The sequence below is a fragment of the Scomber scombrus genome, chromosome 12, assembly GCF_963691925.1.
Source record: "Scomber scombrus chromosome 12, fScoSco1.1, whole genome shotgun sequence".
Taxonomy (NCBI): Eukaryota; Metazoa; Chordata; class Actinopteri; order Scombriformes; family Scombridae; genus Scomber; species Scomber scombrus.
In genome coordinates, this window is record NC_084981.1 from 2,053,847 (window position 1) to 2,071,751 (window position 17,905).

Here is a 17,905-nt window from a genome sequence, read left to right on the forward strand (position 1 = left end):
TCATTCCTGTTGAGCTGTGGTGGAAGTATAGTAACAAAAAGAGGGACTTTGCCACTAAAAACACTTTAATGTTGAAACATGGAAGACTTGATTTGACTCATTTGGATGGCTGAAGCTTCATATTCGCTTCAGATCAACTTTTAAATACATTTTTACACAGAAGGAGGACTGTGGATTTTGTCCTCCACCACTTACATTGTAAACACATTATGAAGGGATCTTCTAATGGTCAGTATGAAGAGAGGAATGATTACAGCAAGACAAACATGATTCAGTGTTCATTAAGGCTCCTCACTGTTGGTTTCAAGCAGACTTGAAAAACAGTGAAGCTGTTTTTTAAGTTTGGATGGTGATGTGTTGGCATTATAGGAGCTTTACTTTCACTGCATGTTACTGAATAGGCTATCTTGCTCTTAACCCTCACTGACATCAACCAGCTGACACAATACTACAACATCTCTGCATGCAGCTTCACACAAAGACATCAACAGCTGATTAAACCCAAGACTCAAGCACATTCAAACGTGAGCCTAAAAGAATCACAATGAAACCCCTCAAAACACAAGAGATATACGTACATAACACAGTAATACACCAAAAGCAAGAGATAGAAGGCAGCTGGTCGTCTGTCAGGTGAGATAGGAAGGTACTGTCTGATTAGATTAACGTTAGTTGAGTCAGAAACATCTCAGGCTAACAGGCTAGCCACCCACCGCAATAAGAGACTCATAGGCAGCTGACAGTCCTCTGAGACACACATACATAACGACAAGACACATAAAAGCAGTTCAGTTCATATATATCAATGTATTGAAGTGTCCACAGATTGGTTTCATTTAGTGAATTGGACTGATAACATGTCTACAAGCACCTAGCTCAACTGGCTAGCGTGTAAACTGGCTAATGTATCCTCTTGTGTTTGTCCTCTCAGAAAACACGTTAGTTACATGTCATTGATTCTGTACAGTAAAAAAAACACACCTGTCGACAAATGCACACATTACCTGTTTATGGCTTCTATTTCAAAGATGGAGTCAAGCTGTAACGTTAGTTAATGCTAGCTAGCCTAGCTCGGCAAGCTAGCAGGCTAGCCGGCCAACAGTGACTGAAGAAGACCGAAGTTCAATTCACTGCGATAAAACAGACAAAGTGACATTAGCGGACATTCCACTGCGTGAGGACGTGATATTTCCAAACAGCGCGTATTCATTCAGCCGTCATGAAGCGCTGCATTAGTGAATAAAGTGAAGCTTCCTGCAGCTGTCAGTCCCTCAGTAAACACACTGACGTGGAAAAGCTCTGCACATCCAACCGAGCTTGACTACAGAGTCTTGACTGACAGGCTGGGACACTAATCACTTTAAGCGTTGTTTAAAGCTTTAAAGTACGAGTTGACACAGACAATTAAAGCCTTAGCTGTATTTGTACTCGTGTTTGTTTTCCCCATTCATACTGAATAACAGGAATTCATAAATAAGGAAATATAACTTGTGTTACAGCGAGATGAGGGCGGGACAAACGCAGCAGGAGTGGAGAAGTTTGGTTGAGAGGTTGAGACGAAGGTTGGTGACGAAAGCACCGCCTACGTCTCCACTGTCACGATTTGTTTTACTCATACAACATTGACTTTTTATTACATGGGAGAAATGTATTGTTTGCACTGAATATGACAGGAAACTCTATTCACTGTCCTATTTGATTCATTTTCTTACTATTTTGACCAAATTGTATACACAATTCCCAAATTCTTAAAGGGGATCGACCTATTATGCTCAGGTCCAACTCTATATTTTTATTCTAGGACTCTATCTCGATCTTATAGGCTACTGGCACGTCATGCAGTACCTCAGTTCAGCCTCTGTCTCTAACAGGCAGTCTTAGCGCCTGTCTCTTTAAGGGCCCCATTCCGTTCTGAATGGCCAGCCCTGTTTCAGTTGTACTCAGAAGTCATCATTTCCAAGTTCACAGTCAGAAATTTCAGCTGAAATTATCCCTGAAGTCAGACGTTTAACTCAGAAAGTCGGACAAACCTCCCCAGCCAAACCTCAAAATCCAAGATGGCTGCCCCGTGTATCAACAGTGTGAAAGTTGTAGTAATATCCTGTTTATTGCCAGTTTTGTCTTATTTGTGTCACATTAAATCCGTCGTAGACACAGCACTATCCAACTTCTATTTGTGGATATCTTGCTACAGTATTTGTATGCTCAAAATACAGCAACATGCATTTTTATCAACTGGTAGCTATTTCTACCAATGGCTAACCTGGGTAGAACTGTTTTTTGTGACCTCTAAATTGGAATGATACAAACTCAGGTGTGACGTCACTCCCTGCTCCAACTTCCAACTTGCGAGGTAAATGGAACGCAGCATTAAGGAGGCCTGCCGTAGCCATATTAGAGTCGTGTTAAGTTCCCACTGATGCAAACCCAACATTTCCTGCTTTATTGCTTCATATAAAAATATTTTAATGACTAAATAACAGGAGACATTTATCATGAAAAATGTGTTCCTCACTGAATTAGAGGTGGTTCATTAGCAGCGCTAAAAACAGGTCAGAACAACAACATATGGACATATTCTGAGCTATTGGGCTTCTGAGCTGTCCAGCGGATCAGTTAGAAATAATGCAGGAAGGATTAGTACAAGAAAAAACAGCTACAGTGATGATGATGTTTGATGAAGAGCTGCAGACATCCAGCAAATCTACAACAGATAAACTACTTATTTTACCTTGCTGTGCTGTTTAATTGAGTCATGGTTCAAAGTGACTACCCCCAAAAATGAATGGGAAAATGCCATAATGTTAGTGGAGCAGAGAAGTGACCTTTACACAAAGCTTGGAACAGATGACCATGTTAATCTGTCACAAACTGACATCAGCTATGGCTGAAAGTAGAAAAAAACACTGGACACCTGTACATACATTTACCTCATTATCCATGTAACGACCTTCTAACATTGTAATTTTATATACAGTACCAGTCAAAAGTTTGGACACGCCTTCCCATTTGCTTTAATGAGAAAGTGTGTCCAAACTTTTGACTGGTACTGTATGGCTGAAAATCCATAATAGCATAGGGTCCTCATAATAGGTCCTGTTACAGCAAAAAGCCAGACTTTTCAGAGCTGATTGTCCATATCAAACAATACATTTCTTCAATACACTCAAGTAGGTGCTTTAAACATTGTGTATAGTTAGTAAAGTGCAAAAGTACAATTTTTTTTCAGATATGAAAAATGACATTCTCAGTTTACTATCATAGAGTCTCATCACAACATTTCTACAATATTGGCTCTGATACCACTTGTGGAGATCAGTGATGGAAGATGTTTGTCCTTTTGACCAATCACGGGTTTCCTAAATGGGGTCCAGATGCACTTCAGTATGTTGAGTTTAGAGTTTTTATAAGAAACATCTCTACACAGATTACTATCAAAACACGTTTTAAAAGTGATTTGGTAACATATCCATACAATATTTGATTCTGAATCATGTTTGGGTTGGATCCCACAAACCATTTAACAAACATTAACCTTGCCACCATATAATGATACTATACACACTGGCTTATACTGGTGGGAAACATGAACACATCCACGGCTGTGTTGAGCAGGGGGCTTCATCCATTCTTGCACTAGCCTTTTTGCCATGCAGCATGCAGGGGATAGCAAAGGATTTTCCTCTCTTCCATGGCTTGCATGGCTGGGGTGAGTTGCTAGCAACATCTATACAGCTCCAGGCTCATGTCTAATGGTTGGTCAGGCTTCATTAGCCTACATGATACATGCATCATGTAAATATAGGTGACAAACCAAGGAACTAGTTATAGATCACACAAGTGTAGTGTATAGAAGCTGGATGGCCATACAAGTACCTGTATTCACCTCAACAGAAAACAGGACTGGAGAGTCTAGGGTCAACTTCTCTGAGACTCTGTGGAAGCATCAGTCATCCTCTAAAAAGCCTACAAACTGGACCACCAGATGATATTCCTTGTGAACCTCCAGTCATTATTGTCTTCTCCTCTGTTATAGCCTATAGTGTTGTCTTCAGGCCATCATTAGAATGTGGATTTCAATGCCCACCATGACACTTTTAGAATGTATCTACTGATTAGTTTGCACTAGTCTGCAACTACAGCTTTATTATTATGATGGTATTGAAATGCATCTGCTTTTCCAATACTGCCCAAAAATTGCCCAGAGTATCCCTAACCCAAGGATAGTGATGGACAAAGCAGTAGTATTAGCAACCTCAGTCATGTGTGCATGTATCTGTGTGTGTGTGTGCGCAAGTAGGTTTGCTTTATATTGGGTGGGGGAGTAACAGAGAGGTACAAAGCTTTCACAGATACAGTTCTACAATCTGTTATCTCTCTGTGCAATCAGAACACCTACACTCAAAGTATTTCTCTGTATTTAAAGCATGTTGAATCAACTTGTGTCAGACCTCTGTTTGCTCTTTGCAAAGTGTTTGATCACCTGTGGGATTTGTAATTTCAACATTTCATCTGCAAATATACTCGCGTCATATTTCTCCAGTAGCAGTTAACGTGTGTGTGCCACCGAGGCAATAACAACACTTTTCTTTGCAATGTTCTCAAAAGCATATTGACAGGTTGCTTTATTGTTGCTTGAAGAACAGCGTAATCCATTAAAGGGGGAGGATTACATATAAATCTGAAATCCACATTAATTCATCAGCCTTCAAAGAAGCAGCATCTTTCTCAGAAATCATCTTTAATAACCATGATGTTGTGTTGCATATCCTCATTTGATCTACCATATCCGTATCCTATCCCGGTTCAGCTGCACATTGAAACAGCTGGATTTTGCTTGATTACATTTCCTTCATCCAAACTCAAAATATTTATATAAGTGTCTTGGACATGAATCTATTCATCATTAATTACAGGCACAAGAATAGGAATGTGAGACTTCTTTCATTTTAACCATCTCATTTATCCAGAATACTTAAAGACAAAACTCCAAATTTACTGGGATCAGGTAAGGGTTTCTTGCTTAAGGGAGTGATGCCTTTGTCATATTCACTATTTGTTTTACCATATATAGTGAAAGTTGATGGACTGTCTTGGTGTCTGGTAAGAAGACAAAGACTCACCATTTTGGCTTTAAGAAACATACAAACATAAGCTCGGACAAACTAATGCGCTTTGTGTTGCAAAACAGTTGTGTCACATTTGGCGAGTGTGTTTTTGTTTGAAAGATGTGGACGTTGTAAATGGAAGCTTGTTTATCACGGGTTCCTCTAACAGTGAGAGATATTTTGAGCAGTACTTCAACGTTTCAACCTGAGGGCATGCTCACAAGGATAAAAATATGTGCCTGACATGAGACTATAGTCCACATTTCCAATTTCCAATTTTAGGTCACAAGAAGTCTCTCCATTGCACAACCTACATGCACCCTCCTCCCGTTATAGCGCTGCATATTGAACCTCAATACAATCTGATTAGTGACTGTATTGATAAGTGTCTGGACTGAGAGTTAGTATCATTTAATAATTATTTGATCCGATAGTAAATCAGGATTTGCACATTATTTTGTGCAGAGTTGTGTTTTCACACTAACGCATTGAGCAAAGGTTAAAACATGGTTATTTTACCTAAACCGGGGGTGTTAAACATACGGCACGTGGGCCAGAGCCGGCCCGCCAAGGGGTACAGGCTCACTGGATAAATGTGCAAAGTATGAAAATTGCAGAAAAGTAATTCTAATTTTTCGGCTTCTTCTGAGATTTTTTTTCCACCCTGACCATCATATTTAAACCATTCATATATTGAACATCAATCAGCAGCTTCTGTGCAAAATAATTTGTAAAATAGATGGTTTATTATAGTAAAATTATAGTATGTATATTATATATTATTTGGACATTATTATGCAATGGTTTTAGTGGGCCCTTGAACTAAAATGACCCCTGCCTTAGACTAAGGTATTACCCAATACCCAGCTCTATTGACATAGAAGAATGAAATTTGGTAGGCCGGAGTATCATGTCCAGACACATAAAAAAGCCTCATGAAGCCATACCCTAACTCTAACAGGAAGTTGGCTATATCTAATTAACTTTGCAATTTTGGCTTATTTTTTGCCACTTGCAGGCCTTTTATTTTAACGAACTCCTCCTACATTTTAAACTGGACCCTCTCCAAATGTACTCAGTGTCACCTTAAGACCTTTGCATTTATAAATTATAAAAATCTAAAATCTTCATCAAACACCCTTGCCGTGGCACCATGACAAACTGTGATGTTTTGCAATGAAGCAGGAAGCTGCTGTAACTTTAACAGACATGTTCCAATCTGCACTCAATTTCTCATTGTTGATAAGAGTCCTGGCCTAAACACATCTATGCTTCAATATCCCATTTACATGAAATTTAGTGTTCTCCATGTCATATACTAGAACATGACATATGATTAGTGCCATGTCCAATAAAGGCCTGGGTCTGAAGACATCTACATGGCTGTGAAGCAAACCTTCGATTGCGCCACAGCCCGACATGTGTGGTTGTGCGAGGGCCCAATCATCGCAGCTTACAGCTTTAATTTTGTTTACGTTGGCCTAAAGGCAGTACATTTTAAACATACTGGATCTAAATATGTCCATGATGTCCAAGTTTGAAATGAATCATGCAATATTTTTGGAAATACACTCATTTGATTTTTTTTCTTCTGTGAAGTAGAAGAGAGGTTTGATACTGCCTAAAGCTGGGTGATGATGAATGAACCCAACTTTGCATAAAGACTATAGGCAGGGTCCACCAACACATTTCTCCAAGACAAGATACAGACTGGATGAAATGAAAAAACAATGTCAGCTGTTAGTAAAATGTTGTTCCACTACTAGCCTTCAGAATAGCTTCAGTATTCCTTGTCATAGATAGAACTCTGCTGAAAGGTTCAACTTCATCCTTGCAAAAGATATTCCCTCATTTGGTATTTTGATAATGATGGAGGACCCAACTTTTACATTTATATATAATAAGTGATTATATAGTGGGTTGTCTCCCATTTGTGAGACGTTAACTGTCCTCATCTGCATACACAGTTCACTATCGCCTGCAGTACAGAATACTGAAAAGCGGTTTATCAGTGCTGGCATGCAGCATGCTTTTCACACACCAGGTGTTACAGTTAAACAAATACACCTGCATTTGAGTTTTGGTCACTTTCATACCTAACTGACTGTGACAGTCAGTTTAGCAAGCATCAGAGCTCCAGCGTCACCAGCAAAGGTCAGTGAAAGATGACAAATGTGTACACCAACACCATATCTCAAAGCCCACAGGTGTGTTAAGAATGTGTTAACACTCTTCAAATACGTGTGATTCATAGTTTTCTTTCTATCAGTGTAACTGTAAGTTGATTCTCTCCATACATCCCAAACCTCCACTGTTCATGAAATATAAGTCCCAGATGATTTTCGATTGACATTTCCATTGTAGTGGCGGGTGTTAAACATTTAAATGATTTTTACTTTTGTTTCAAATGTCCACATTTCAAGTAACAGACGAACGAGTGTACAGCCATGCTGGCTGTAGTGTTGTTAACCACCCTGCCAAATTTGAATGATTAAAAAAATCGCCAAATATATGAAATTAGGCTTCAAAGTTGTGTAAAAATCAACCTTTTTCTCTGCTCCCAAACGCTGTGGGAGTGCCCGCCAAGTCCGCTGAAACCCCGCCCCCTACCAAGTGTCACCTGTCAATCAAAGTCACCACCTCTACCAGAAACATGGACGATACGTCTGAGAGCTTTCTGCTTGTCACTACCCGATGTGAGTCGCTACCCGATGTGAGTCACACATGCGCAGTATGTTCGCCATCGTCCACCATCTTTGACTTCTGTGTTTCCTCATGTTTTATGTGTATAATGTTAATCTAACAGCAGCAGTAGCGTTGTGTAGTAACTGCAGGGCTCGAGCAGAGGGAGTGTAGCGCTAGCAGTCATTACACACGTGACCCGAGGAAAGTTTGCGTGTCTGTGTATTTTTCACATTAATACTCATAAATACTTCCTTTGAGGGCTTTTTAAAAAAAATATAGAGTCTAAGTAAAAAGAAAAAAGTCCCAGTCACATCGGCTGCTAACTCAGATCAGGATATATCAATAAAGTTTATATTTAAAAAACTATTGAACACTGCGCATGCGCGACTCACATTGGCAGCTTGATCGGGTAGCGACATTGCGCATGCGCGAAAAACACGCTTGTGTATTAATACTTCCCCGGTTACATACAGATGTACAAACTTGTGTTGAACTTCTATTGTTTCTATACTTTGTGCAAATTGCATCCAACTGCTGAAACGTGTATGAAATACATCTTTCCAACATATAACAGTAGTTTGTCCCAGTGGTGTTGCCGTAAGTAGCTGTCAAAGATGGCGGACGATGGCGGACGCTACTGCGCATGTGTGACTCACATCGGGTAGCGACTCACATCGGGTAGCGACACTGCTGCTAACTAAGCAGCTAGCTTGGCGGCTAGCTCAGCTAACTGGCTAACTGTAGACTGTAGACTGTAGTAGTAGTAGTGTGGGCTGAATGTATTTACACCTCTAAAGCAGCAGGGGCGGGTTTAACGCCACGTTACATAACGTAGTTGTGATTTTCAGACCCGCCCATTAAATCCAGACACAGAAATCTTGAAACACAGTTTGTGAAGCCTAGCTCCACAATTCAAATCTAAATGGTTGAAATGCTTTTTACACCTTTTTTAGAAATACATTTATGACCTATTTAATGTGTTTAGTGAAAATGTCTGAATTCACTTTACACGGCCTTTAATGGGAATGTCATTAGTTTTGCAGGTATGTCAACATTAACCAATATATCTGACAAATTAAACACTTGACTTGATGATGGTGGTAGATGAAAAGTTAAAACATCACCAAAGTTATTTCAATTACTCCTGAGGTCAATATAGGGGTCTGTACCACATTTTATGGAAATCTATCCAAGACGGATAGTTGTTGAGACATTACACCAAAAACCCTCAAATGTAAACCTCATGGTGTGCTACCAAATTTTGTTTCAGTCTATTTAATAAACTCATTCACAGGAGTCTTGATATAGATTATAAATTATATTGTCACTTTGGAATAAGATGATTTTTCCAACTTTACAGGTTCTTAAGGGGAAATATAATGTGATAATAAAAGGATAAAGCAATCACTCTTTGAGATGTTCTGCATTCAATCATGTCACTATCATCATCCTCTGAACCTGAGCCTAACAAACGGATGGATGGATGGATGGATGGATTGATAGAAAAGTCACAACATCCCTAACGTTTGCATCAAAATGTAACGTCTGCAGGAATATAAAGATAAAATGTGTCACAAAGTCAGACAAAATATATAACTTTGAATGGATTTATAGCCATGCATTCTTCCACTTATTGTCAAATTTGCAACTTTTGTATGAAATTTAGAACATTTTTAATGTCAGTAAACTATGTAGTCAAAATGAGTGATTGATGATATGTGGGGGAAAAAGGTAATACATCCTCTTCATTGTTAGAATGCATAGTGTAGCCACTTCTTCTTCTTAGGTTATTCCCTCTCAGGAGTTTCTGAAATCCTGCAACAAGTAAGCCCCCTTATTTGGGAGGATGTCAGTCTAATGTGGGTGTTCTCAAGCCAAGGGGCATCAGTAGCCACAAGAACCAATCAGCTTACACCCCTCTTTCACAAACTTGAGTTGGCCTTATAATATAAAATATGTCCATCTATACCATTTTCCACCACTTATCGCATTGAAAGAAGTCAGCTGAGGTGGTAAAGGCACCTGGTGAGGATTCCTCCTGGACGCCTTGCTTTTGAGGTGTTCCAGGCACATCCAACTGGGAGGAGGCCCCAGGATAGACCCAACACGCTGGAGGGATTACATATCTCTTCTGGCCGGGGAATGCTTTGGGATCCCCAAGGAGGAGCTGATGAGCTTGGCTGGGTAGAGGGATGTTTGGGTTTCATTGCTCGGCCTAGGGCCACCACGACCTGCAATAATATATGTGTCTTATACTTTTGATTTGACATTTGAAACACATTTCCAAATAAGTTTTATAAAAATCTTCCATCTGTCCTAAAGCTGTGAGACTAATTTTAACACCTTTTAGCCCCTTTTTTACACCTTTAGCCACTTTGAACATGGTGGCCAAATCAGCTGAGGCCCCCTGGACGAAGTAAGGCACATGGCAGCCACTGATCAGAGCATTCATTGATCTCACCATCACAGCAGCAACATCTGTCCTGGGCAGCAGATAAATATCACAACGTTAGAAGCTCAACACTTGGGAAAGGATGAGTTTCAAACTCGTCATATCAAAATCCATGGTGCTAAAGAAGTGGAAAGCGGTGGCTAAAACCTGGCTTGTCCACCTCGGAGAGCCAGGCCTCAAGGCTGAAATCAACATCACAGTTAAGAGTTTGGGGAAGATGTTTGACTCCAGCCTGAAAGATCCCATTAAGAGGACCGAACAGGAGATTGAGGCCTGGCTCACCAAGGTGGAGAAGTCAGGTCTGTCTATTGGATTCAAGGCTTAAAAAGTGTAGTACTGTACAGGAGCAGTAATATATTGCAGCCTCACTTAAGAGTTAATGGTAGCGCAACCAAGAGAAGCTCTTCAGTACAGAGATTCCAGGAACCCAAAGATATAGAGGTATGAATTGGCAGGAAATAGAGACCTGACAAATCGTTGGAGGAGGCAGAGTCCCACTGTAAAGTGGGGACTGTGGCAACAGGACAAGCCAGCCTGGGCCTTTTCTGTAAGACAAGGCCCAGGGCAAAGAGATACACCATCTTCTTTGTGAGTCAAAATTAGTACAAATGCATTCATGTGCTACAACAGTGTGCCCGAAAGTCAAAAAGTCTCAAATTCTTAAAAAGGAACTTTGGTTCTTGCTGTTCCTCCTGTGTTTTATTTTGCTTAAAATGAACTGTTGACTGTTTTAGTTCAACTTCATAGTTAAAAACATACCAAAACTAATTATACAAAACAATATAATGATGATATAAGCTGCCATATAAAATCTCCACACCTCTGAAATCCTGATTGACACTGTGTAGGTAAAATTTAAAAAGTCAATAAAAAGCTGCTGTGTGGAGGCTGCAGAGAGAAAGAGATGGAGAGAATGTTTGGAGCCAATGGGAGAGGGAGGGGAAGGGAGGAGGCGGTGGTGGGGTGGGGGTTAAAATGCGTGTGTACCTCGTGTGCGCGCGGGAGAGAGAGAGAGAGAGAAAAGAGAGTGAGAGAGAAAGAGAGAGAGAGAGAGAGAGAGAGTAGGGGGCCGTCCTTTCTACAGTGGACCTGTCACACACAATATTTAGCATGAAGTCAGCCCCCCACAGCCCTCCTTCCCCCTCCCTCCCTCCCTATACTCTGTGTGGGGATGAAGCCTCACTCCTCCACAGCCTTCATGTCTGACAGCACAGAGTGAAGACGAAGAAAGAAGGAAACTGACGGGTTCACTGACGCTTTTCTGGCTTTTTGACGCACCGAGGAACTTTTTGTCCATGTCACCAGCAAACCTGAGGCCAGGACAATCATCAGCCTGCAGTAAAGCTCTTTGCCTTTTCCACGGATTAATTTAACCAGACCGGGATCTGATGTAAGTGCAAATAACCGCACTCACTCCCCTTCTTTCCTCTATCTTTTTTTATAAAAAAAAAAAAAACCTCTTTCAGTCTTCGGCTGGAAACAGTCCAGCTTTATTTTATTGGTGCGTAAAAGTTGACCACATTTAGCCGAGATGTAAAGTAGAGGCTTCATGAACTATCAGGGCTTCATTTAGCAGTTTTCTATATGGAAGTTAAAGAGTGAAGAATCAACTTTTTTCAGGACTCTAGACACAGTATTACTAGTACAGCAAATTAATAGAAAAGGTATAATATGAGCAGTGGGAGTTAACTTTTCAACGTGACTCCTGATGAGATTAACACACGATGAAGCTGATGAGAAATAACACATATAACTAAAAATAATACTTATTTTAATAATACATGTGTGCATCTTGCGCGCACACAAAGATGATCACCGTGATTCAAAAATGCTCAACAAATATTTTTGAACTTTTAATCAAAGAGAAAAAAACGCGTGTAATGATTCCGTGTCAATACGGCCTTTCTGAATTATTATCATCATTATTATTATATTACGTTTGTAAGATTTGGTGACCATCAGTGATTAATAGAGGTGATTAATAGAGCTCTGAAGCTCTAAACTCTCCGTCTGTGTGTGTGTGTGTGTGTGTGTGTGAGGCCTGCAGCGAGGAAAAGATAGAGACAGTTTCTATAGGAACTCTAAAAAGGTTTTTTTTTTCGTCTTCGATAGTATTAAACTGATTTATCGTGTTTTTCGCTCGCTACGTTTTCTCTTGCAGGACTTCACAGAGGCGGACGTTGTGAAAATATTTGGGAGGTCAAAAATATTTGGGGATGTGGAGGAAATTGATAGGTGGCAGGTGGCTGCCGAGCCACAAGAGACTGAGAGCAGCAAAACAGAGCTGTGCCCCCCCCCCCCCCCCCCCCCCCCCCCCACCCCAACACAAACACACACACACGCTCATACACACAGGCACACACACACACACACACACACACACACAGACATAACCTACACACTCATACACGCTCTCATACACACGCACACAAAAAACAAACAAACGCGAGCGCGGACACACACACACACACACACACACACACACACACACACACACACACACACACACACACACACACACACACACACTTCAATACTGTTTTAATATTTCCGTTACAATTACAAAAATTATGACGTTTTAGTATTTGAGGGTGAATTTTCTTTTTTGTTTTGACTTGAAAACAAACAATGAAACAAACGAACAAAAAGAGCAATGAAACAATAAACGGTCCACTTAGCAGCCTTTCTCCGGACCTTTCAGCTGCGTCTCGGATCTGTCTCACGGATGTTTTTTTGTTTGTTTTTTTCTCCCAGATTTATATTAACGTCAGGAAGGAAGGTAATACTTCATTAAACTTGGAGCCCAATTAGTTGAAAATAAACGATAAATAAAAAACACGTGTATGAAAATGAACATAGAGGCCTCGGTGCATGAGTTGTAAGCTACAAGTTGTATTTATCTTTATTATTGTGTAAGCTTATATATGATATACAAGGCCTGATTGGTTTAGACTGCGGCTGATTTTACAGGAGAAAAATAAGGATTGGATTTTAAGGCCGTTTATTATCTAATGTAAGAAGAAGACGCAGCGGGTTGGACAGTCTGCAGCACACCTTTTGCACTTCCCTCTTTTGCATCTGTTCCCAGGTCAGGACATATGAAAATAACATTTGTTTAATCTTAGTTCACGTTTGGCCTGAAGGTACAATGTAAATATTTCTTTTATTGGTTATCACCCAACCGTGTGCAGTAGGCCGCGGCCTGTTGAGCTGAAAGGTCATTACTGTAATACAGTGAAAACATGTTTCATTTAAACATCATGCTTCATAGTTTGTCATCACAGCGGAGAACAAAAACGACTTTATTCCACTTTACAGCTGGGATTTTCATTCAACTTTAACTCGCATTATTCTGTTACATTAAATAAGAAAGAAATTAATAGTGCAGATTAAAATATGCATTTACATCAATTGAAAGCGACGTTTGTGATATTTTTTATATTCATGTTTAGTGACTTTTAAAATGATCAACTTAAAGGCAAAATACACATTTTTAAAATATTCACATTTTTAAAAATTAATATTATCACCAAAACGTAACAATTCACCACTTAATAAAAATCGACAATTATCATAAAGAGGTGAGATTAACTTGGGTTCATTTCTCTCAATTTAAATAATTTCCTCTTAATGAAATAGCTCAGGTTGTTTTACACTCGTAGACTGAGTCGAACCAGTGAAATATAATTTTTGATGGACCATAATAAATAGTTGATGTGGTAGAGCTGTGTGTTAATCACTGCTGTGGACTTGCACAGCCAATTATTCCCTCTGTGTGTGCACGGAGACTGTGATTGTGCTGCAGGACTGCTCGGCCTCGCTCCCTCAATCATATGCAAATGTCTGTTATAGGAGGGCAGAAATTAACATCTACAAACATTGGGCTGAAATTCCATCTGCCGCCTCTTCGAGGAGGCCCTTAATAAGTTCTCAGACAGCAAAGTGACACACATCTTAATCAACTCTTAATCCCGGGAATTAATTCTCGACGCGTTTATGAATAATTCCCGGGCTAATGCCTGCAGTCCGTGGAAATGCAAGCAGTCTGTCTCGCGCACCGCCAGATGGACCCGGCAATCTCCCGAAAAATGAGAGGATTTTTACTTCCATTATTATTTTTTTTATTATTATTATCACCAGATATATATTTTAATGAGATCAGTGTCACCTGGTGACTGTTTATGCAAAGCGCCCCAGCTTATGCAAACCCAATTCTCCCATCTTGCTGTTGATTTGCGTCCATTTCTGAACACGACCCCCCCCCCCCCCCCCCCCCCCCCCCCCCCCAAACACACACACATCCAAACACACACACACACACCCAAACCCCCCAGCAATGACAGTAAACACGCACTCTTATCCCACCTATGTTATTTAAGCGCGGAGGCGGCGGAGCAGCTTGTCGGGTGGATGTGGACATGTATAGATGTATAAAGGTGGCTGTAACGCTGCCACTACGTCTCCAGGAAATAGCTGGAGCCCCTTCTGATAGCCACTGTGATTCGTGGATAAGGTGCACCAGATTTTTCCTAAAGTTGATCCAGGTGTCATGTTGGGTGCTACTAACGACAGAGGGTGATCACCATCAACACAGCTAGTCTTTAACCTCAGTGATCAATGTGACTGTCAGCTATATGGCTACTGTGCGCATCAAGCCTGCTTGTTAGTTCAGTGATAGCTTGTTGGCCATATTGAGCCCAGAGGGAGGAGGAGGGGATGGGGTTCTTGATTTCGGAAATATAATCATGTGGCGCCCCCGGTGTGTGTGTGTGTGTGTGTGTGTGTGTGTGTGTAGCAGGGTGGGGAGGGGTGGTGGGGTGGGGGGGTGGCGGTGGTACTGACACCTTGTTCTGGACAAAATGACTGGCTTGCATCACCCGCACTCCCCCCCCCTCGCTGCCAAACCATCCGGCCTCTCAGCAGCACATTGACACCAGGCCGCCTGTCCATCCATCACTCCGCTGCGGCGGATATAGCCCCCCAGGACTGGCTCACATTCATATTTCTGACCAAAATACTGGACCTTGCTGATACTAGACCTGGTCTCCGCACTCACAAAGGGGACAGCTGCTCTGTCAGGAGAGTACACTGACTGACTGAACACCGACAGCGAGCCGGATTCATTTTGTGGAGTGTTTTTATTTTTAAATCCAGAGAAAAGAGTCGAGACAGATCCACAGCAAAGGTAACACCGCTTGAACAAAAAGTAAGAAGGGTCTAGTTTACTTTTATTTTTTTAATTTCTCAGAATTAAATCTAAAATAAACTGCTTGTGTTAAACTCATCTGTTGCGTCTTTGCGCTGCACATTTGCGCTGAGTTGTGCGGGTTTTTTTTTTCTCTCCAGGGAAATAAATAAGCTTCACCAAAAGAAGTGAGCAAGCGCATACAGCATGATAGCATGATGGTGGGTTATGTTTGCCAGAGCAGTAATGTGCTGTATCATTTGATCATGGCAGGTTATGAAGACATGTGCTACAGCTCCATCAGATGAGGCTCGCTCAAATGACAGATCAGGAAAAGTCGCGCATTAAATGAGAGAAATTGAACATCGGAACAAATTCAACACAGAAAAGCAAAGACATGAGCTTGAATTTGAAAAAATGAAGGTGTCATTCTCTCAGTCCAGACATTTTAAAATCCAAAAACAGACACAGGTCAGCGTCTTTTTGTGGAGTCATTCTGCCAAATCAACGGGGAAAAATGTAAGCACATTTGTGCGGTTATGAACCAGAGAAAACTGAGCTTTCTGACCCGCAAGTCAACTTTAACCCACAAATCCATATCAGAGGCTCATTAATCCAAAGCCACAACACAGAGGCAGTGTGCTTACCAAGGTAATCTCTCTACTGGGAGACTTGACCTTATCCTCAGTCTCGCATCATTTTTTCCCAGGGATGCAGCGATAGCCTCCGGCTGACACCACAATACCCATTTTCCTGTCTTCTAATCTTATGTGAAATGCTCCCGATCATTCTCACGGATGCGAAACAAAAAACAGATGTAAGTCTCTCTTTAAAGTCTCCGGCGAAATGTTCGCAGTGTTAGTACTGACAAATATGAAAATACACTTTTAAATAAGAGCCACGGTGCTGTTCTGTTCTGTTCTGTTCTGATGACAGGAGCGAGACGAAGGAACAGAACACAATGTGTGTTTGATGGAAGAATAATGTTGTCTGACCTGTCACATGTCACATGTTAAACGGTAATAAACTACTAAACCTTTAATCAGAATATACAGGTTGGCTTTAGTGCAGCTGTATTTTGCTTCGTTTAAAGGAATACTCAGAGATGATATGTTCTGTAGTCTCAGTGGAGGATTTAACATTCAAGCTGACAAGTGGCTGAATGATGGAGCTCTAGGAACTGTTAGGACTTTTAAAAACACAGTTAGAACATTTACTGTCAGTGATGACTGAGATGATGAATTTCCTCTAAGTCAAGGATTTAAAATATGTTTTTGTTTCGAGTTACTTTGTTCTAAAAACTGATTGAAAGGAGTTTTAGAGTCGTTGTGTCTTTAGTACTTTATGTTGATGCATCTGTAGCAGGGTTGCGTTAAGACCCCCAGCGGCCCCTGGGCACTGAAGCTCATACCCCCCCCCCCCCCCCCCCCCCCCCCCCCCCCCCTAACTACTTTTATTTTATTCTGATTGGATAACTACTGTCAGGTGGAAACTTTGTAAATCCATACTTAGTTTTGGACATACCAGGTTTCTGACAGTGATCGTAATGATCAACATTAAGAGAATCGGCCTTGTGATGTATTTCTGTAGAGCCTGACAACAACAGCATCAAAAAAGAAAGGAAACAATAAGGCTCACTTGTTTCTCTCCGAACATTGAGGGACCATTTCTAGTCAAGGGCCCCTGGGCACTTGCCCATATGGTAGATCGGACCATGGCTTTAGCTGCAGTCATGTCTACATGACTTTAGCTGCAGTCATGTCTACATGACTTTAACTGTCAGGACAGAAAAAATGCTGAAAAAACTTTAGTCAGCCAAAAAAAAGAGGCAAATGATTGAAATGTGACTGCTGCCTCAGCTGATGATAAAAGAAGAAAGATGTTGCTTTGCTCATGCTGCCTACTTTTAAAAATGCAACCATGAATCATCAATCTCTCTCTCTCTCTCTCTCTCTCTCTCTCTCTCTCTCTCTCTCTCTCTCTCTCTGATTTCTTCAAATGTAAAAGATGAGCCAGTGAACTGTGTATCAGTGATTTAGAGCAATAGTAGCAAAACTAATATCTAAAATGATCTTTTGATGACTTTCATCCCAAATCATTTTTATAGCTTTTAAACGTTTCCTTCAGTCCCTTACAGGACGGAGCAGAGGTCACATCCTCATTTTGTCCGGAAATGTGTGAGTTTAAACAACCTTGAAGAGGAGTTTCAATTCTACAAATGAGATGATGCTTCTGTCTTTTAGACCTAATTATCTTCAAATCTCATTGATATCAGAGAGAATCTACGAGCTAAATGAAAATATAATCAGCTTTTTGAAGCAGCAATTTGAGAGATAAAACTGATGTGGAAACTATTAGTTTAATGAGTGGGGCTTTTTTTTTTGGTGGCTGGTCTTCGGGGAGGTTTGGATTCATATCCTCAAGATTTTAAAAAGTCCTGCTCCTGGATTTAAAAAAAAAAAAGAAAAAGAAAAA

General features: G+C 40.7%; 1 protein-coding gene across 2 annotated transcripts in view; it reads right to left on the reverse strand.

Annotated features, from left to right (window-relative positions):
• gbf1 (golgi brefeldin A resistant guanine nucleotide exchange factor 1) overlaps positions 1-1,433 on the reverse strand; it is a 96,127-nt gene extending 94,694 nt beyond the window's left edge. For both annotated transcript variants that reach the window (XM_062430195.1, XM_062430194.1), the window contains exon 1: positions 1,005-1,433. The gene's annotated coding sequence lies outside the window, so the exon portion shown is untranslated. The remainder of the gene's footprint in view (positions 1-1,004) is intronic.
• Between the last annotated feature and the right edge of the window lie 16,472 nt (positions 1,434-17,905).